The sequence below is a fragment of the Pan troglodytes genome, chromosome 9 (genome assembly GCF_028858775.2).
Source record: "Pan troglodytes isolate AG18354 chromosome 9, NHGRI_mPanTro3-v2.0_pri, whole genome shotgun sequence".
NCBI classification, from domain to species: Eukaryota; Metazoa; Chordata; class Mammalia; order Primates; family Hominidae; genus Pan; species Pan troglodytes.
Window position 1 is genome coordinate 7,612,566 of NC_072407.2, and position 17,859 is coordinate 7,630,424.

A 17,859-nucleotide genomic window follows, 5' to 3' on the forward strand; every position below is an offset into this window, starting at 1 on the left:
GGTGTGATCTTGGCTCACTGCAACCTCCGCCTCTCACATTCAAGCAATTCTCATGCCTTAGCCTCCCGAGTAGCTGGGACTACAGGCGCCCGCTACAGGTTCCTGATTTGGAAATTAACATTCTCCAAACATTCCAGTCCAATGAAAGTTTTATCCGCTTTCCCATATAAAAACTTCCCACGAGAGTGACTTGATTCTCACAATCCCGTTGGAGTCGTTTGTGAGTCCTACAGTGTGAGGTTCAGCATTGCCATCTCCAAGTGCTCTTTGTAGGGAAAGAGTTTCTGGTCATGACAAGGTTCCACTTCCCATCTGATCCGGGCCCGGCCTGGAAACAGCACATGTGTTTCAGGATGGCAGTGTTTGGGGACAGGACATGAGTGTATTGTGTGGGGCTGCTAGGACCGGCCTGGCGGGGTGGGGGGGGGGGGTCCAAGTCAGTTTACTTGGTTCACAGGTTCCCAGGCCCACCCAGGTGCCTAGAATTGGCCTCCAGGATGGGACCAGAAATCTGGTTTTGCATAGAAATGGCTAGCAGCAGGCACTGTGCCGCTGTCCACTCTCTGCCCGCGTCTGCCCCAGCACTTGGCACAGCGGGACAGACGCAGAGATCTGAACCCACGTCTACCTGGCTGCTCAGTCAACCTACTCTTCACAAAGCTTAGAAAGCGGCCAGGCACAGTGGTTCACACCTGTAATCCCAACACTTTGGGAGGCCAAGGCGGGTGGATCACTTGAGGTCAGGAGTTCGAGACCAGCCTGGCCAACATGGTGAAACCCCGTCTCTACAAAAATGTAAAAATTAGCCAGGCACGATGGCGGGTGCCTGTAATCCCAGCTACTTGGGAGGCTGAGGTAGGAGAATTGCTTGAACCCAGGAGGCGGAGGTTGCAGTGAGCCGAGACTGTGCCACTGCACTCCAGCCTGAGTGACAGAGTGAGACTCCATCTCAAAAAAAAAAATCACACACACACACACACACACACACACACACACAGCTTAGAAGGGGCTGGTGTTCTCATAAGCACTGATGTCTGAAGAGCCGTAAGCCAGAATGATTCTTTTTTTTTTTTTTTTTTTGAGATACGATCTTGTTATGTCACCCAGGCTGGAGTGCAGTGGCACAGTCATTGCTCACTACAGCCTCAACTCCTGGGCTCTAGCAGTCCTCCCACTTCCTGAGTAGCTGGGATGACAGGTGCGTGCCACCATGCTAGTAATTTTTTTATTTTGTAGAGATGGGGTCCTGAATGCATGGCCTCAAGTGATGCTCCTGCCTCAGCCTCTTTTATTATTTTTATTTTAGACAGAGTTTTACTCTGTTCCCCAGGCTGGAGTGCAGTGGTTCAATCTCAGCGCACTGCAATGCCTCCCAGGTTCAAGTGATTCTCCTGCCTGAGTCTCCCGAGTAGCTGGGATTATAGGCGTGCACCACCACGCCTGGCTAATTTTTGTGTTTGTAGTAAAGATGGGGTTTCACTGTGTTGGCCAGGCTGGTCTTGAACTCTTGACCTCAAGTGATCCGCTCACCTCAGCCTCCCAAATCCTCAGCCTCTTACAGTGTTGGGATTACAGGTGTGAGACACTGTGACCCGGGATGATTTTCATCACAGTTTTTTGTTACGAGTGGAAAATGCGTATTTATAAAAATGAAGTAGTGTAGACATGAACGTGTAGAAGTCTCTATAATCCTGCCATCCAAGGATGGCACTTGTTAACGTGTATATCAGGGATGTCCAATCTTTTGGCCTCCCTACACCACATTGGAAGAAGAAGAATAGCCTTGGGCCACACATAAAATACACTAATGCTAGCAATAGCTGATGAGCTAAAAGAAAAAAAATCACACAAAAAAACCTCATACAGTTTTAAGAAAATTTACAGATTTCTGTTGGGCCGCAGGTTGGACAAGCCTGCTATATATATTTTTTCTAGGTTTTCCCCTATAGGTATACTTATGTGAAAATGATTATTGTGATAATTTTTTTTTGAGATGAAGTCTTGCTGTGTTGCTCAAGGGGGCCACAAACTCCTGGGCTTAAACCATCCTCCCGCCTCAGCCTCCTGAGTAGTTGGGAATATAGGTATTCATAAACATGTGTGGGTGATTATTATTATTTTTTAAACAAAAATGGGGCTGGGTGCAGCAGCTCACTCCTGTAATCCTAACATTTTGGGAGGCTGAGGCAGCAGATCGCTTGAGGTCAGGAGTTCAAGACCAGCCTGGCCAGCATGGCGAAACCTCGACTCTACAAAGAATACAAAAATTAGCCAGGCGTGGTAGCACGCACCTGTAGTCCCAGCTACTCAGGAGGCTGAGATGGGAGGATAGCTTGAACCTGGGAGGTGGCAGGTTGCAGTGGGCCGAGATGGCACCACTGCACTCCAACCTGGGCAATACAAAGCCAGACTCTGTCTCAAAAAAAAAAAAAAAAAAAAAAAGGTGGGTAGGTGCTTATACTATGTGTACTGCTTGGCACCGTTTTTTTCACTTAAAATATATTGCAGGTATTTTTTCACGTAAGTATCGGCAGAAAGGCTTCCTTTTTTTTTTTTTTTTTTTTTTTTTTTTTTTGCCTTTTTGAGACAGGGTCTTGCTCTGTTGCCCAGGCTAGAGTGCAGTGGTGAGATCAGGGCTCACTGCAGCCTCCACCTCCTGGGCTCAAGCTATCCTCCCACCTCAGCCTCCTGAGTAGCTGGGACTACAGGTGTGCGCAACCATGCCCGGCTAGTTTCTGAATGTTTTGTGGAGATGGGGTCCCACTATGTTGCCCAGGTTGGTCTTGAAATCGTGGTGTCAAGAGGTCCTCCTGCCTTAGCCTCCTAAAGTGCTGGGTTGACAGGCCTGAGCCCCGCACCCGGCCAGCCTCCTGGGCGAGGTTGTGTGGGACTTTGTCGTGGAACCCAGTATGCCTTCGTGTGCTGGCTTGTTTGTTGGCTCTGTAGTTAACGCGCTGCCCCACGTGGACAGGCATTGGACCTACGTCTCTGTGTGCAGGCAGAGGCTGCTGCACGTGCATCTGTGCACATGGCTGCCAGGAGGGGCTGTGCTCAGGGTGAGCTGGGGCAAAGGCTGGTGGCAATGGGGGGCTTGGGTGTAGTGTGGAGGCACGAGAGCCAGGTGGCCGAGCTGCAGTCTGTGGGAGCTCAGGGGTTGCTTGGCCTCTGTGTGTCCTAGTGTCTTTGTCGGTGAGATGGGACAATGATAGCACACTCTCACAGGTGCTGGGGGCTGACAAATGTCAGGTCTAAGGACAGTGGCTCGCCCACTACGGGGCCAGTTCTCCTCTATAGTCACCCTGCTCGTCTTCCATCAACTGGGTGCTCAGGACAGTGGCGTGGAGGATCCGCCTGTACAGCCTGTGCTCCAGCGTCCTGCAGGCCACAGCTGTGTCCAGCCCTGACCCCGACTGCCCCTCCTGCCACCTCCATTTTATAGATGAGGAAACCGAGGCCCAAGGGCTTAGGGAACCCTGCTCTGAAGCACACAGTAGGGCTGCTGGGCTCAGATCCTCCCTCCCTGTGCTGAGCTGCCCTCCTCCTGCCGCAAGCTCCCACGCCCCGGGCCCACCCTGCTCACCGGCCTCTGCCCTAGTTCCCCGCATGGTGTGGGAGTGTGGGGCATCCTAGCTTTTCCCCGGCCCCCAGTTCTTTCACTTCCACTGGAGTCCCGCAGGGACAGCTCGGGGACCATGCAGGCCCGGGTGGGCGTGGGGGCTCACATAGCTCGGTGAACAGCTGGCACGTCTCTGGGTTGCGGACAGTAAGGGCCACGTAGACTTGAGGAGCCCGCTGGTGCTCCCGGTAGGCAGCCAGCCTCCACAGGACCCCGACCAGTGACACGATGGATTCTGGGCAATACAGCACGTCTACGGTGAAAGCTTCAGGTTACTGAAAGGGACCAGCGGACAGTTCCAGGTCATGCTGACCTCAGCAGCAGGGTGAGGCCAGAGAGGCAGCAGTCATATGAGACTAGTAGATGCCATTTGACCATTTGGGCCATTAGATGGAAAGGCAATTGCTTGGGTGAAAAAGGAGAACCCTTAGTAGAGAAAGCTGCAAAAGACCGAAGCAAAAGAAAAAAATCTCCAGACTCACTGGTGTTCCTTAAAAAACCAGCTCTGGTTCTCGGCCTATCTAGAGGGCTGTGAATGACACAAAGCCTGACCCTGCCGTGAACTTCGTGTTTCAGGTGTCTGCCGATTGGTCTGCTGGCTTGCAGGGGTTGGCCTGTGTCCCTGGCCACCGCTGGACCTGTGGGTTTCAGGGCTGGGACCCAGGACCACAGGCAGAGCTCTGTTCCACCAGAGAGGGGACTGAGTGTGCTGGCAGGGGCGAGGGGTTTTCGGTGGCCCAGCCAAACACCACCTTCTCTCAAGGGCCCTGGCCTCATCCCAGAACTGGTTGTTTTCCTCCTGTGGTCTCTGAAGGACACAGGCATGGCTCTGGGACACAGCCATGTGGTGACGACTGTAACGGGAGTATGCCTGTCTCCAACAAGAGGGCTGTGGCTGGAAGGTCACCTTAAGAGGCACCCCTGTCCTTTGATGTCACCCTGGAGGCCCAGAGTAACTCTTCTAGAAGCCCCATCGTGTCCATGCCCGACAGTGTCCATTGTTCCCTTTTCCCAGAGCCCAGAGCTGGGTAGAGCTGCAAGGACACCGCCTGCACAGAGTGCCTGGCGCTGGGCATTACCTGCTGCAATGACAACATCTGGTTGGACGGCAGAGAGCTGATGGACCGTCGCGACGTCCCAGTCCAGCTGGGCCACTGTCACCCTGGGGCTGTCTAAGTTGGCAGAGATGTCTGCCTCTAATGAGAGGCCATTGAGAAGGACATTCCCTCGGAGCTTCTCGAGGACCTGCTGTGACAGTCACTGAAGATGTATGCCCGGAGGCGGCACATCTTGCAGATGGCCAGGCCTGTGAGGCTGGCGCCACTGCCAAGCTCTAGGACAGTCCTGGCGGGAGGAAAGGGGACCATGTCTGCGACTGCACCAGGGTAAGCCTGCCTCGGTGCCCTGCCGTGCGCCCCGAGGTCACCTATGAGAGAAGGCTGCCGGGTTCTCGATGGCCCATTCTGCCAGGTAGAGGGCAGCATCTCATGTGACCAGGCCTGTGATGCCGTGGGAGATGATGGCTGTGCTCTGGGAGAGTGTGACTGAGCCTCCCGAGGGCTGCACCAAGAGAGGGCGAGAGAGTCAGTCCAACAATCAGAAGGCAAGTGGCTTAGAAGACAAGTAGCCATCCACCACATGGCTGAATAAACCACGACAGGACCAATCGCCACTCAGCAATGAGAAGCAGCTAACTGTTGACATGCCAACAGCTTGCACGGGCCTCAAGGGTGTCACGTGGCATGAAAGACACTCATCTCAGGCCACACAGGATTCCATTCATTGAACATTCCTGAGAAAACGGAATTCTGGTGATGGAACACGGGTCAGTGGTGGCCAGGGGCCAGGTGTGGCTATGAAGGGGTGGCTGCCTTGTGATGATTCAATATGCTATGTTTTTCCTTTGTGGTTCTCTGTATCTATGTTTTATCTTATTTTCTTTTGAGCTCTGTCACCCAGGCTGGAGTCAGTGGCACAATCTTGGCTCACTGCAACCTCTGCCTCCTGGGTTCAACCAATTCTCCTGCCTCAGCTGCCCAAGTAGGTGCAACTACAGGCATGTGCCACCATGTGTGGCTAATTTTTCCACTTTTTTTTGAGACAGAGTTTCACTCTCGTTGCCCAGGCAGGAGTGCAATGGTGTGATCTTGGCTCACTACAACCTCCACCTCCTGGGTTCAAGAGATTCTCCTGCCTCGGCCTCCCGAGTAGCTGGGATTAGAGGCACCTAATACCACACCCGCTAATTTTTGTATTTTTAGTAAAGACAGAGTTTCACCATGTTGGCCAGGCTGGTCTCAAACTCCTGACCTCAGGTGATCCACCTGCCTCAGCCTCCCAAAGTGCTGGGATTACAGGCATGAGCCACCACGCCCGGCCTGATTTTTGTATTTTTAGTAGAGACAGGGTTTCACCATATTGGCCAGGCTGCTCTTGAACTCCTGACCTCGGATCCACCCGCCTCAGCCTCCCAAAGTGCTGGGATTACAGGTGTGAACCACCACACCAGGACCTGTCAAGTATTCTTTGAGGACTGGACACCAGGTCCTTGTGAAGCAGGTAGAGTGTGTCACCTATTGGACAAATGCCCAACAACCCCATGAGACATGCTGTTGTTGTTGAAGTGCTTGATTTACAGACAGGGAAACTGAGGCTAAAGAAGGTTGACGGACCTCATGTCTAAGACTGCAGAATGGGTGAGTCAGGATTTGAACCCACACCCACGTTTTCACTTTGTCTGTGCAGGAAGGGTATCTGGGCTGTGAGTGGGAGGAGGGTGCCCTTCTCATACCAGCAAATAGCTCGGGTGGCCCTGGGTGGACTCCTTGGCCATCAGGGTCTCCGCCAGGTCCTCATACAGCTTGTCCAAAGGCTCTGTGTGGACAGCCTCGTGCTGGGGTCAGACAGAGTGAGAGCTTGTTTGCTTTCGTTCTAATCTGTAAAAATGGTCAGATGATTTTCACCAAGTTTGGAGGGGAGATTTGGGATGGAATGGTGTAATACCGGCCAGCTGGCATGTAAAATATTCACTTCACTGGGCATGGTGGTGTGTGCCAAATAGTCCCAGCTACTCTAGAGGCTGACATGGGAGGACGGCTTGAGCCCAGGAGTTTGAGGACAGCCTGGGCAAGAGACCTTGTCTCTAAAAAAAAAATTCACTTGGTAGGGAAACCTGGATGGGAGGGCCTTCAACGAGAGGTGTTGAGAGGGTAGGGTTAGGTGTAGTCTAGGGCAGGAGAAAAGGATTCCGTGAGAGCTGCCACATGACCATGACAGAGAGGAGGAAAACAAAAGGTGCTTTTAAGTGAGCCCAGGCAGAAGTGTGAGGGCGGCCCATGCTGCAGGCTGTGGCTGTCAGCAGGCTGCTTCTCCACGGCTGGCCCCATCCTAAGATTCACAGGGCAGCAGCAAGATACACTGGGTGACTGCTGCCCTCTCCTGGTGGCACAGGGCAGACCTGCTGGTGACCACAGATGCACCCTTTTGGGGAGGATTAGGGAGAAAGCAGGTATTGGAGAAGCAGGGGATTGTTTACTTGCTAAAAGTGTGGCCCTTTCACTAAGGCAGGTCTGCTACTGCCTACTGAGGAATGGCCTCTCGACATCCTTATGTCAAACCCTGCACGTTCGGGCCCATCTTTAAAATCCATCCTAGGCCAGGTGCGGTGGCTCATGCCTGTAATCCCAGCACATTGGGAGGCCGAGGAAGGTGGATCACCTGAGGTCAGGAGTTCGAGATCAGCCTGGCCAACATGGTGAAACTCTGTCTCTACCAAAAATACAAAAATTAGCCAGGCATGGTGGCATGTGCCTGTAGTCCCAGCTTCTTAGGAGGCTAGGCACGAGAGTTGCTTGAACCCAGGAGGCAGAGGTTTCAGGGAGCTGAGACTGTGCCACGGTAATCCAGCCTGGGCAACACAGTGAGACTCTGTCTCAAAAAAATAAGTAAAAAATAAAATCCATCCTGCATCAGTCAGGAAAGAGCTCATTCCAGCAGGATCAATGCAGAGAATTCACCAGAGGAATTAGTTCCAAAGGTATGGCAAGAGCTAAACCTTCCAACAGGGGCCCATGGGGCAACCCAGAGACAGACAAGAGCAGGAAACTCCAAACCCTTCGGCGGGCAGGACAGAGGGTGTGGGTGAGGGTTCCAGTGCTGTGGGCTGGACCAGCCTGGTAGGAATGAGAATCCATATGCTAGGAGCTGGGGCCCCAGAGAAGCAGCTGCTGTGGAAACCCGAGGAGGCAGAGTGAGGGAGAGACAGTGGCCTCCCCTTCTTCCTGCCCTGCACTGTCTCCCATGGGTCACACGTGGCTGCAGCCAGTTGCCTGGGGAGGCCCCTGTCATGCTGCTGTTTGCAAAGCAGGCCCAGGGCCTGGGAAGGACAGGGGCTCCAGCAAGCAGGTGGCTATGCTGTCCGGCTACTGGGCGGACACTCCCCATAACGGACCTTTTTGATGAGTTCTGAGAGAAAGCACCAGGCATACTTGACTGACGGCGGGTGCTTCACACACATAGGATGCTTCACAGTCTATGGCAAAGGACAGAACGTTGGTTGCTCGAGAGCCCATCTTAAGTCTCCTATGAGCTTCACGCCAACACAGCAGAGGGCAAACTCCAGGCTACCCAATCCCTCAGCAAAGATGTAGATGGACACAGCGTTCTGGCCCCATGCATCTGAAGTTTGTCTTAAGATATAAACCGTTTCCTAAAAATGCTTCCACTGCAGTGGCACAGGCTATGGCAGCATTTCTAATGCCCATTCTGAGCAGGAACACAGGGCACGTGGTCCCAAACCACCTCCCTCCCAGGGGAGCCAGTGTGAACCAGGGTATGCAGTAAAGACAGTCGCCAACTGTCTGGCTCTATGGAAGAGGCGGGAAGGCCCACTCAGCAACTGCTCTCTTGCAGCGTGTGTCCCTGGGGACAGGATGGAGGGGAGGGGATGCTCAGGGTGACACTCCAGCTAAAGCCAAGAGGAGCCAAGTGCAGGACGAGCAAGTTCCAGGCAGTGGCAACAGCTGGTGCAAGCTCTGAGGTGGCCACGGCCTGGCACTTGGAAAGGAGGGCAGAGGGACTGGTGCAGCAGGAGTGGGGATGGTGGGAAAACAGGAGCCTTGAGGGAGAGGGAGGAGACAGTCTGCAGTGCCTGCTGGCTGGGAGGGATGCAGATTCTGCCCAAGGGCAGCAAAGTACCCCACGCAAGACACGGGCTCTTCAGGCTGGTGCTGGTTTTTCATTTTTTCTGACACAGAGTCTCGCTCTGTTGCCCAGGCTGGAGTGCAGTGGCCCGATCTTGGCTCACCGCAGCCTCTGACTCCTGGGTTCAAGCGATTCTCCTGCTTCAGCCTCCCGAGTAGCTGGGACTATAGGCGTGCACTACCACGCCCAGCTAATTTTTGTATTTTTAGTAGAGACGGGTTTTTGCCATGTTGGCCAGGCTGGTCTTCAACTCCTGACCGTAGGTGATCCGTCCACCTCAGCTTCCCAAAGTCCTGGGATTACAGGTGTGAGCCAGTGCACCCAGCCTTGTGCTGGGTTTTAAAGCAGCTCTCCCTACATTTCATGCTTCACCACCTACGAGAGTGAGGCTCGGGGTGAAACTCAGAGCAGGGTGCGAGATAACTTCAGGTATCTCCATGCTCGAAGCCCTGACCTACTGTATTGCCCCAAAAGTCTTCCCTGCTGTGGCTGCATCTTTTCCACGTGGATAATCTTGGTTCACCTCTAGCACAGGAATTCTTCCCCGGGGCCCCTAGGATGGGCTGGGTGGGTGGGGGTGGAGGATATCTGCCTCCTGAGTTTGTATGGAAAATGTATTCTTCTGGTGCACTTCTTCCTGGGAGGGAGTCTATTGCTTTGTCTTTTCAGAAGGGCTCATGGCCCTTCGAAGGTGAAGACCCAGGATGCAGGGTGATCTGCACTTGGCCCTCAAGGCCAAGGTCAGGCTGTGGCTGGGCCGGGTGGTGATCCTGCCTCTCACCTGCATGCAGATGCTCTTGAGTCCAAACCCCACCCTGGGCAAAGTAAGGGCCCATTTAGGTCTAGAAGAGACAGGAGTGGGCAGGACAGGGCTCATGAATGCAAAAAAGAAAGTCTCTGAGCATCTACCAAATGCTAGAAGCTGTTTTGCACCTGTCATCTCTGTTTTTGCTGTAGATGGTTTAAAAAACTTACCCTAGATTCCCCCCTCTCATGCAGATTTTTGTATATTCTGATGTCTTTGTCTAAGTCTTAGATAGAAAATGAAAGAGCTGGAGCTGTCGGAGGTGCCGACACCCACCTGCAGTGCTGACTCAATGTTCAATGTTCTTTGAACAGGTGTGTTTTTAAAGGGTACAAGCACACCTGTGGTTCTTCTCTCAGGTCTTCCAGAGAGATTCAGGAGGCAGGGTCATGAGTCCCAGGGACTCTGGGATTCTTACAAATATCTGGGATTCTGCAAAATATCCCGCAGAAGCTCAGAATCTGATGAGTCTCTTAACTTTGCTTCTAAGCTCTGTGTGGAGGGGAGAGAGAGAAATCTCAAGGGCCCTTTCACAGGAACATTAAACACGCAATAGAATGTGTTGGCAAAGCGCTGTGTGATCCCTCCCTGGGGACGTGGAGCCAGTTGGAAGTGGAAGCCACAGCAGCTGAAAGCCTGACCTTCAGATGTCTCAGGGTGCACCTGGATGAGTCACAGGAAGAAGGCTAGAAGACTGACTCTTGGCCGCATTAGTCCTGGCTACTTAGCGGCCACCCAGGTCATGGGCCAGCTCCCTGGTTGCACTGATCAGCCAGGATTGCACTGGTTACCAGGGCAGCCATGGCACCAAGGTTTGATGGGCTTGCCATCTGAGTTTAAGTGGAAATGCAGAATGTGCCCATACCAGCCTGGGTTACATTGTCCTCTTACAGGGGCCTCAAGCCCAGCAGCGAACTTTGGCTCCCGAATTAGGCAGACTGTCTCGGCTGGTATGTGACACAGGGTAAGGCACTTCATTGCTTCAGAGCTCCTTCCATGCTGTAAAAGGCCCTGCAAGACCTGGTCCTAATCCCTCTCTCTGGCCTGTTCTCCCTCGCCCCTGGCCCACTCTGCTCACTCCACTCCAGCCACACTGGCTGCCTTGCTGTTTTTCCTCAACCACAGCTGGCTTGTTTCCACCACAGGGCCTTTGCATATCCTGTTCCCCAAGCCCTTCCCATGGCTGGCTGCTTCACCACTCAGGCCCCAGTTCAAATGCCACCTCTTTGGAGAAGGCTTCCCTGATTCCCCGACTTTGGTGACTCTTCTCCCTAGTTGCTACATTCACCATTTCCCTGCTTTATTGGCTTTAAAGCCACTCCCATCTGGTCTTTTCTTGTTTATTCATTTATTTGTTTATTCTCTGGCTCTCCCATGCAAGCAGAGCCTCATCTGTCATGGGTACTGCTGATCCATGGTGCCTGACTCACGGAAGGCATTTATTAAACATTTTGAGACTGAATAAAAACACTAGCTAACACCGACACGCATTTACCATGTGCCAGGCACTGATCCACAGGCTTTTGTACTTAACCCTGACAACAACCCTAAGAGGTCGCTATCATTATATCCCCCATTTTATTAATAAGAAAACAACAGCACAGAGAGATGCAGTCACTTGCCCAAGGTCACACAGAGCCAGGGCTTGGGCCAGGATTCGAAGCAGGCAGGCTGTCTCCTGGGTCTGAACTCTCAACTACTGCACCCTAATCAAACAATCCCTCTGGTCAAATGTGAGTTAATAATAGTACCCACCTCGTGGGTGTTGAGGGTGAGCCCAAGTTAGCATTCAGCGTGAGCATGTGAACAATTATAGTCGATATCGAATGGAGACCTATGATGCTTTTATGAAGGTTTCTATTTTGGGTTAAAAATGCACAAATTTCTCCTGACTGGAAATGATCTCTGAGTGCAAATATTTTATGTCAATGGAATAACGCAAATGATTAAGCAACACCCCATAAAATGGGGCAGACCCAGGGAGGAATATATATCCAAACTGACTCATCCCAGTGAGCTCACCGCACATGAATTACAAATGGAGCGGGGTGCATTAAGCCCCTCTACTGGCTGAAGGGAGGCTGCTGCCTGCCATGCGCCTGTGCTGAGAATGGCAGGTCCCCAGGGAGACAAGAGGCCACCCCCTTCTCTGTCTCTTCCATCACAGGCGTGAGAGCCTCAGAGCATGAGACTCGGAGCAGAGCCCAGGACACAGGTCTTGGGGCGGGGCTAAGTCCGGACCCGGAGAAGGGCTCAGGAGGCGGGGCCAGGGTGGGGCGTTGACTATGTCGTAGCACGTGGCCAGGCGCTGCTCGGACTCTGGGAGGCGGAGCTTAGGACGGGCCGACGTGGGAAGGGGCCCAGGGTCCGGGAGGCGGGGCAGAGTCCGGGCTGCGGGCTGCGCTCAGGAGGCGGGCGCTGGGAGGCGGAGCTTAGGGAGGGGCCGGTGTCGGGAGGGACCAAGGGACTGGGAGGCGGGATAGGGCTGGGCTCACGGCCGGAGACCTAGCTGGGCTTGAGGCGGGGCCGAGACTGAGCGAGGGGTCCAGAGTGTGGGAAACGGAGAGGGGTTTGAGAAGGGGATCGGAATGTGGCTCAAGTTCGGGAGGCGTTACCTGCGGAGGGTTTGAGGCAGGCCCAGGAGCTAGACCACGGTCTGCCGACGCGGGGCCAGGGGCGGGCCCCAGGATCCGGAGCTTCGGGCGGGGCCGAGTCCAGGTTTGGGGCCCGGGAGGCGGGGCCGGTTAGGGCGAGGGTCCCCGGGATCGTCGGGTCAGGCCTTGGGCCAACATAGGCACTCTCGCAGTTCCTCCGCCTTCAGGAAGGTCTTTTTGGCAGGGGCCTTATGGGTGCGCGCTTCGGTCCTGGAGGCGTCATCCTAGCCTCCTCTCCATCAGCGCCACCCGTCTGGGGCCCGATAGGAGGGAGTTTTCCCTCTGTCCCCCAGCCTTTGCAATGTCACCAAACAAGCCATTCGTTCACCAAATACTTATTAAGCGCCTACCATGTGTCTGGCAAGGGAGATGTAACAGTGAGAAAAACTAGATGTGGTCCAGGCCCTCCAGGGGCTCAGGGGCTCGTGGAAGAAGTGGACATTGAAGTACTTATCACACAAATGAGTATAAAAGTACAATAGCGATATCTGCCACGAAGGTGAGCAGACAGACCTAGCGGGGCTTCCGGGAGGAGTTTTGATCTTGCAGAGACAGGAAGGAGGAGTTAGCTCCTGGGGGGCGGGATTGGGGGTGGTGGTGATATAGACGTGGGGACAGAGTGGAAAACAACAAAAATATAATTATTTTAGTTCAAAGTTATTGTGTCTTGAGTTGAAAGGCTGGGCAGTTAGCAACACAGTTCAGATTTCAGTACTGCCCCTGAAATCTGGACTGTGTTCAAAGTCTAAAACGTTTACCTTAGCAAATCCCTCATAAAACTCCATTTGGAAGAGTGCCGAGAGCTAATTTGTTCAGTGTACTTGCAGAAGGTAGATGAGGAGACAGATAAAATCTTATTACCTCTTTCAGATGAGAGGCACTTGAGCCCTGCTCAGCTGTGAGAATAAGAGAGGGGAATTAATTCTAATTGAATACACGTGTTCTCTCACAGCTGTTGTTCCCCACCAGAACCAAATGAGCGCAAGATCTGACAAAGAAAAAAAAAAGGTTCATCTTTTATTCCCCCAAACACTTTCATTTAAATCAAGAGGGTGGGATGTGGTTATTGCTGTGTTTTTAGACAGAATCAACAGTTTCTGGGTCTGAGATATTGCATACACCCTCTCAGTCCCTGTATCCTGAGATGGAGTCACCTAAGAATCCACAGTAAGTCCTAACCAGGGATGGGTCTGGGTGGTTAAGGAAGCTTGGCTTCAGAACTGGGCCAGGGGCACTGCTTTGCTTTTGCTGTTTTGATCAGCTCTCTGCCTGCAGGAGACCAGATAAACCAACGGGAACAGGTTAGTTACGCTCATAAATCCTGGGCTTATTTTATTAACTCACATAATAGCTATGAATTGCCTTTCCTCCAAGGAGCGAAAGGACGTATACGGTCAATGCTATAAAAAGTAACACTGTATTATGTTATACTAAAATATTAATAAATCTAGGTTGGTTGAGTCTTTCCTGATTCCATAGATTGGAAGCGGATTGAGGAAGGACCCTAGCGGACCACAGAGCTGAGCCATGCACACAGAAGAAATCTTTTCTTCTTTTGTATTTTTTTGAGACGGAGTTTCGCTCTCTTTTTGCCCAGGCTGGAGTGCAATGGTGCGATCTCGGCTCACTGCAACCTCCACCTCCCGGGTTCAAGCGATTCTCCTGCCTCAGTCTCCCGAGTAGCTGGGATTACAGGCGTGAGCCACCATGCCGGGCCATTTTTGTATTTTTAGTGGAGACAGGGTTTGAACACGTTGGCCAGGCTGGTCTCAAATTCCTGACCTCAGGTGATCTGCCCGCCTCTGCCTCCCAAAGTGCTGGGATTACAGGCGTGAACCACCGCACCTGGCCAGAAGAAATCTTTATCTTGGTGTGCGGGCGCCGATGAGGGACAAATGTCATCTATCTTGGATCTGAATCTGGAAGGATCAAGACACTGAAGGGATTTTTTTGTTTCAGACAGTCTCCCTCTGTTGCCAGGCTGGAGTGCAGTGGCATGATCTCGGCTCCTGCAACTTCTGCCTCCCGGGCTCAAGCGATTCTCCTGCCTCAACCTCCCGAGTAGCTGGGACTACAGGCACGCGTCACCACGCCCAGCTAATTTTTGTATTTTTAGTAGAGACAGGGTTTCACCATGTTGGCCAGGAGTGTCTAAATCTCTTGACCTCATGATCCATCTGCTTTGGCCTCCCAAAGGGCTGGGATTACAGGCGTGAGCCACCATGCCCGGCCTCACAGAAGGGATTTTTTTTAATGTCACGTGGCTCTCACAGGTGCGGTGTGTTCGAGTGCAAGTGAAGATTAGAACTGATGCTTAAAACCAAACGTAAAATTCCAGGTGGTGTTGCTATGGGGAAGAGCATTAGGACAATCTGAGTGGTTTCAGTTGCAAGAGTGTGCGTGTACGTGCAAGAACTACAGTCGAGGTTCAACTTCTGGCTTTGAGGGTCTCTTTAATAACAGTAATAACAACCTAAGGCAGTTTAACAGTATGGAATGGTTGCCTTTTAGAAATTAAGCTATGGGCATGGAAGTTCAATCAGTACATTGAAGTTTTTCCTTTATCTCTCCTATGGTTAATGGTTTCTGCAGAAAAGGACAAATTGATTTCTTTCTAAAACGTTGCTTCAGGGTGTAGAGATCTTTATAGGTCATGTTTCAACTTACAGAAAATTTTATAGTTCAAATATAAATTACGTTCAATGTGGACTTTGTAATACAAAGGTTAAGTAAACTTTCCACTTTCCTTAGGCTGTTTGCAGTGCCCAGCAGGCCCCATGATATCGAGATGGAAGTTATGTTAAAGGAGGAGATTGGTCACGGATGGGCAGAATAAGGAATATGGGCCGCTCAGGCTAATGATACAATGATTGAGGCGTAGAAAGAGGGCCAGGCACGGGATAACGCCTGTAATCTCAGTGCTTTGGGAGGCCAAGACAAGAGGATCACTTGAGGTTAGGAGACCAGCCTGGTCAACAGAGTGAGACCTAATCTGTACAAAAAAAAAAAATTAGTTGGGGATGGTGGTGTGTGCCTGTAGTCTCAGCCACTTGGAAGGCTGAGGTCAGGGGATCCCTTGAGCCCAGGAGTTTGAGGCTGCAGTGAGTTATAATCACATAACTGTACTCCAGCCCGGGTGATAGGGTAAGGCCGTGACTCAAAAAAATTGAGTCAGGGAAAAAATTGGAAATCTTCATCCTCCGTACCCAGGAATGTGACCTTATTTGGAAATAGGGTATTTGTAGATGTAATCAAGTAATGAGGAGTCATACTGGATTGGGGGCTGCTGGTGAGGAGGCAGATGCAACGACTGGTATCCTTATAAAAGGAGAGAATGAGGGCCAGGTGTGGTGGCTCATGCCTGTAATCTCAGCACACTTTGGGAGGGTGAGGTGGGCGGATCACTTGAGGTCAGGAGTTCGAGACCAGCCTGACCAACATGGTGAAACTCCATCTCTACTAACAACACAAAATTAGCACTGCATGGTGGTGGGCGCCTGTAATCCCAGCTACTCAGGAGGCTGAGATGGGAGAATCACTGGAACCTAGGAGGCGGGGGTTGCAGTGAGCCAAGATTGTGCCACTGCACTTCAGCCTGGGTGACAGAGGGAAACTCCATCTCAAAAAAATAAAATAATAGAGGAGAATGTCAGGTGAAGACAGAGACACAGGGAGAAGGCAGCCATGTGATGAGGGAGGAGAGATTGGAGAGATGCATCTACAAGGAACACCAAGCATTGCCAGCGGCCACCAGAAGCCAGAAGAGGCAATGAAGTATTTTCTCTTACATGTTTCAGAGGAAGTGAAGCCCGGCCGGCACCTTGATTTTGGGCTTCTAGCATCCAGGCCTGCGAGACAATACATTTCTCTTGTTTTCAGCCACCTTCGGGGCCCTCGTTGTGGTGGTGGTTTTTTTTTTTTTTTTTTTTTTTGGAGATGGAGTTTTACTCTTGTGCCCCACGCCGGAGTACAATGGCGCGACCTCGGCTCTCTGCAACCTCCTCCTCCCAGGTTCAAGCTATTCTCCTGCCTCAGCCGCCTGAGTAGCTGGGATTACAGGCATGCACCACCTTGTCCAGCTAATTTTTATATTTTTAGTAGAGATGGGGTTTCACCATGTTGGCCGGGCTGGTCTCAAAATCCTGACCTCAAGTGATCCTCCTGCCTCAGCCTCCCAAAGTGCTGGGATTACAGGCATGAGCCACCGTGCCCGGTCTTGTGGTTATTTTTTTAGACAAGATCCCGCTGTGTCATCCAGGCTGGAGTGCAGTGGTACAATCTCAGCTCCTGCAGTCTCGACCTCCCTGGGCTCAGGTAATTTTCCCATCTCAGCCTCTAAGTAGCTGGGACTACATGCTTGGCTATTTTTTGTATTTTCTGTAGAGATGGGGTCTTGCTATGTGGCCCAGGCTGGTTTCAAACTCCTTGGGCTCAAGCCATCTGCCTGCCTTGGCCTCCCAAAGTGCTAGGATTACAGATATGAGCCACTATCCCTGGCCACCCTTGTTAAAAAATAAAGAATTTCAAGATGGTGATGGCAGATTTTTAAACCACAGTGGGGACTCTTCTGTGTCCCTGTGGGACTGTCCAGGTTGCAAGCCCATGAAGCCAGCCCTGGCTGCTGGGTTCTTCGGGTGCTGGACCTCCCGTGGTGTGTGGCAAGGAGTTGTCATGGGTTATCACAACATATGATGATCACCTACGGGAGACCCAAAGACCACTCAGTCCTTTTTCCGACGAATGGCTGTGTATGTCACACTAGCAGCAAACAGAACCGCAAGAGCTCCTGTGACAATGCTGAGCCCTATCACTGCGCCTTGCAGAGCAGATGGCCTGTGTACCTCCCTCCTGTTAAGAAACCAGAGGGTTTTTAATTGCCTGATTATTAAGAGGCTGTTCTGGCAGCTCCTGATTCCCTGGGAAGTTTCCCATCTAGCCGCCAGTGAGTATTCAATATGGAAATGAAATGTACATTGAACCCAAGAAAATGCTCACTCTAGAGAAATCACATAGGGCAAGTCGTTGAAAGCCGATTTACTAAATGACCTCTTCGCCAAATGACCCATTTGCCTAATGACCACTTTACCAAATGATCAATTTGCTGAAAGCCAATTCGCTGAAAATCTGTTTGTGGGATGTCCTGCTTATCAGTAACTGACAGTCAGATGCAGCTTATCCCAGGCTCCCAGTGGGATGTGGGACAGGGGAGGGGCTACAAAATAGTTGTAGCAAAACTCCAAAACTTAAAAAGAAGAAAAATCCTCCATAATTTTGTGAATTGGTCATTCATTTAATTAGTTTTCTACAAAAGGGACTGCTTTCTGTATGTTCACAAGGAGATCATGGGCAGTGGCTTACAAGAAGAGAAAGGGTGTATATCACCAGTGCCCTCCCCTCTTTTCCTTTTTTTTTTTTTTTTTAAGGCAGGAATTGGAGTCCCGTAGCACAATCACAGCTCACTGCAGCCTCCAACTCCTGGGTTCCAGCAATCCTCCCGCCTCAGCCTCCCCAGTAGCTGGGACTACAGGCATGTGACACTACATCCAGCTAATTTATTGTAGAGACAGGGTCTCACTCTGTTG

At 51.7% G+C, this 17,859-nt stretch overlaps 1 pseudogene; it reads right to left on the minus strand.

Annotated features, from left to right (window-relative positions):
* Positions 1-227: 227 nt before the first annotated feature.
* On the minus strand, positions 228-10,426 carry LOC450968 (protein-lysine N-methyltransferase EEF2KMT-like; annotated as a pseudogene).
* Positions 10,427-17,859: the final 7,433 nt, after the last annotated feature.